We start from the raw sequence: 4,707 nt of genomic DNA on the forward strand, positions 1-4,707 counted from the left end.
TTGCTGTTCTTACTCTGTATATATACAACGCATTGCTTTAATTTTGTATAAGAGGTCGGCGTTTATAAGGCTTTTAGCTCTTTTTGTCGTCCTCAATTCCCATAAAACCTTTTGTTATGTAATTGTATTTTCTTTTGTTCTTATTACCTTTAATTGTTTATAATATTTCTCCTTTGTATGTATTCATGTTTTTATGGTGAATGAAATAAATGAACTTGAACTTGAAATTGAACTTAATGATTGTAATTAATGAAGAGGATTTGTATCTCCCTTATCAAACCAGCACGTGATGAAAACCTTGGGCAATTAAACCAGAAAAATATGTATTTTAGAACTATTTAAACTATAAGAATGAATGAAGAGTTAAGTATCAAAATGCAAACCTGTAGCTGTAGAGATTAAAGGTTATGGTAATTGCGTCATGGTATTTACGGTATATTTTGTTTGCTGGAATTCTTGAAGAGACACACTAATCATAATTTGGCACGAATATTCATCTATGCGTAAAGACAAACAAGAATCATTTTCTAAATGTGTTAGAAACTGCATTACCATGGTAATAGCATAGAACAGGGCACGGGACGAGGGTATTAATCACCTTTACTGGGACTACTTTTCTGCGCCTCATTCTTTACTCTTTTCTCTCTTTTTTTTCCTTTTATCTTTTTTGTGCCCCTTCTCCCTTTTTTTGCGCCCCCCTGAAAGTGGCGCCCGGGGCACTTGCCCCCCCGCTAGATACGCCACTGGAAGTGTTGTACACTCTAAAAAATGAAGTGCTAATTTAGCTCTTAAAGAGCGTGTATAGTGACTGCACTTCGGACTGCTGATTTGTCTAGTTTAAATTTGAACTAGACAAATCAGTACTCCGAAGTGCAGTCACTATACACGCTCTTTGAGAGCTAAATTAGCACTTCATTTTTTAGAGTGTACGATTGGTTGAAATTTAAATAACGCAATAAACGATGAATCAATATGTTTGTTTTGTACGATCATCGTAGCGTTTCCGTATACTAAATATATCCGTTTTTAAGTCGCACCACACTCTGCCTGTGGTGCCTTGCGACTATCGTACGATAAAAAAAATACATAGATCTGATTCCACGCTAAGGTCCAAATTTTACCATCAACTGATCATGACTATAGCTTCAATGGAATCTGTGAGTTTGATCGGAGGCTGAGTATTATTACTATAGCAGTTAAAATAAAAAGGAGCTTTTTATGTAACTGCGGCCTTTTGTGTTTTTTTTAAGTTGTAATTTTATTTACAAATAAAAATATGAGAAAGATAGATATGTACACTTCCGTTTGATTAATTATATTCAGTTTTAAAAATTTAAAATCTGAAATTACAGGAGCTACTGAATGCCAGGACTGGCATATAAGATCAGATTTGTTATCGGGAAATATAACGTATTTCCTGTAAGGTATACTATTATCGATACTCACGCTAAAAACAAAATAAGGATCTAATTCTGGGATATCCGTTCTTAATTCCAAAAATGAAAATATCAACAGGAAGTCGTGAAGTCATGTTTGAAAACATTCTTCAGACCTGGTCTTTGAATGAAGGAACGAAAAGAAAATATCCATGATATAACGGATCACATAGAAGATTAAAATTACGTTGGCATATAAGGTAACATATAACATACAAAATAGAATATGATAATCTGCTTTCATTTATTACTTTCTTATACATACACGTATTAACTAAAAATCACCTCCTATCTAGTAAATAGTATTACGTTGAACTGCATTTCACATCTAAAAAAAATAAAAACTTAAAAATAACACCCATCTGATGTATTACTGTATATGAACAGTTTGTTTGCAAAAGGGGTTAGATCCACCTTAGACACTTCCGAGAAAATTATTTTTTATACTCCCATATTCTTATGCGAAACTGAATTGTCGTGATATTCTACCCTACCATTTGAACATAAAATTGGGTATAAAAGAAATCAACCAGTCTTTATTTTTTTTAAACCTTTTATTCACGTTTTAATTGGAATTTCATCTTTTTTCTAGTATCATCAGAACAACTAAGAATCTATACATTGAGACAAAAGAAAAGTAGATAAATACAATTTTTATGAAAAATGCATCCAACACCTTTTGCATAATGAGCTCTTAGGAAGAATTTATTTGCAAAAGGGGATCCACTTTAGACCATTCCAAGGAACTAATTTTTTTCATTCTCCCATATTGCATTATTCTTATGCGAAACTATATTGTCATGATAATCTACCATGTGAATATAAAATTTGGTATAAGAGAAATCTGCCAGTGTTATATTTCAAAAAAATATTTCTTCCCCAAAAATTACCTTTGTGGATCTAGTCTCTTTTGTAAACAAACTTAAATGGATCTAACCGCTTTTGAAAAAAAAAAATTCTTTGCCATTTTGGTTCAAACTTTCTTTGGTACCATCATATAGAGCTACTATTAATAATAATTATACATGTACATTGAGACATGAAAATCAAATTTGATGAAAATAGATCTAACGGCCCTTTTGCCCCTGAGCTTATACATGTAGTGTAATCTGATCACAATATAATTATTGACACTATCGATTGTAATATTATTCAAGACCGAATACATATATTTAAAAAAAATCATAAAATGCACACAAAAAATAGTTACACGGAATGAAGCCCCCCACCCCTCCCTCCCCCTTACAATACGGGCGGCCGCGCGTTTCCGTTTTACACCCTGGCGAAGGCATTTTCCGGAAAAGTAGCCAAAAAGCGACTAGTGAAGAGTCTACACACGTCGCTGGTTGCATGCAGCGTGCGACACAGGCGAGTCCACCACCGCATGCAATTTGCACAGTTACTGATCATATCAGAGCACAGAGTTCCTCGGCACTTCATATATAGAGAGAGCGGCAGTCAGGAGTGAAATCGAACATGCTTTTGCCGGCAGTCGCGTTGTTTATGATAGTTTTTTTTTTCTAAAAATAAATTATTAACTAAATGAATAGAATGACAGACAAAATCAAAATAAACAGATACTTATAATGGAAAGACAAATTGAAGTTTGATGGATTGATACACTTAGAAGCTGCCGAAAGATAGATATAGAAGACTGATAAATAGATAGAGACAAGATAGATAGATAGATAGATAGATAGATAGAAATAGAGAGAGAGAGGTGAATAGATAGATAGAAAGAGAGAGAAAGAGGGAGAGATGGATGGATAGATAGATAGATAAATAAAGAGGGGGGAGAGACATGAGAGGTCGATATATAAGGGAGAGGGGGAGAGAGAGAAAGAGAGAGAGAAGGATAGATAGATAGAGAGGGAGAGATGTAATATAGATAGAAATATGGACGGACAAAGAGAAAGAGAGAAAAAAAGACAGACAGATGCTAGAGAAGGAGAGAGATAGAGAATTTGAGATACGTACAGATAGATAGATGTTAGATAGAGAATGAGACAGAGAAGATAGACAAATTAACAGATTGATAGATAGATATATATATAGATAGAGAGAAATAGAGAAAGACAGACAGATGGATAGATAGAGATAGATAGATGAGAGATAGATAGATGTTAGACAGATAAAGAGGGAGAGAGACAAAGAATATTAACAAATTAACAGATAGATAAGTTAAAAAATAGATAGATAAATAGATAGAGAGAATAAGAGAAAGACAGACAGATGGATAGATAGATAGAGATTAAATAGATAATTAAAGAATGAGAGAGACAGAGAAGATTATTAACAAATTAACAGATAGATAGATACTCTAGTTAAAAAATAGATAAATAGAGAGAAATAGAGAAAGACAGACAGATGGATAGATAGATGGATAGAGAGATAGATAGAGAATTTGAGAGATAGATAGATGTCAGATAGATCAAGAATGAGAGAGAAGAGCGACAAATTAACAGATAGATACTGTAGTTACATAGGTAGGTAGAGAGAGAGAAATACAGAAAGACAGACAGATGGATGGATAGATAGAGAGAGATAGAGAATTTGAGATAGATAGATGTTAGATAAAGAATGAGAGAGACAGAGAAGATTATTAGATAGATAGATACTGCAGTTACATAGATAGATAGATAGATAGAGATAGAATTTGAGAGATAGATATATAGACAGATAGAGAGAAAGACAGACATCAGCAAATCGGCAAGGCAAATGATCAAGGCAAACATCCGTATTGAACCTGGAAAGTATAAGCATGGAGCTAACAGAGATATGGTATAAGCTCAGCTGCATTATGTTCTGCGGATAACTTCGGTGCGGACTTTGGATCGCGCGCCCAGCTGATAATGTAAACAAACGTAGACGTAGACTCTTCACTAGTCGCTTTTTGGCTACTTTTCCGGAAAATGCCTTCGCCAGGGTGTAAAACGGAAACGCGCCCCCTGGATAACCAAGGAGCTTCTCCTTGGGATAACCAATTGATATCTGTGTATGTGTTCGGGGATAACCTCAGTCATGTGACGTACTCTTGTCACATGATTTCACTAAGAAGTATGGCACACCGATCGTGTGTGAACTCATTTGACAACAATAATCTAAATATTCATTATCATGGATATGAATTTGTAATAAACTAAAGTAAAATTCACAAATGTACCACAGGAGATTTATTTCAATAATTTATTTTCATTGTTACAACATTATTACTTGTTCTTTACAAAGATCAAACTAATTGAGAAAGCTCTCGACTTTGCGCTTCATAAAC

This window comes from Lytechinus variegatus, chromosome 1 (genome assembly GCF_018143015.1).
Source record: "Lytechinus variegatus isolate NC3 chromosome 1, Lvar_3.0, whole genome shotgun sequence".
NCBI classification, from domain to species: domain Eukaryota; kingdom Metazoa; phylum Echinodermata; class Echinoidea; order Temnopleuroida; family Toxopneustidae; genus Lytechinus; species Lytechinus variegatus.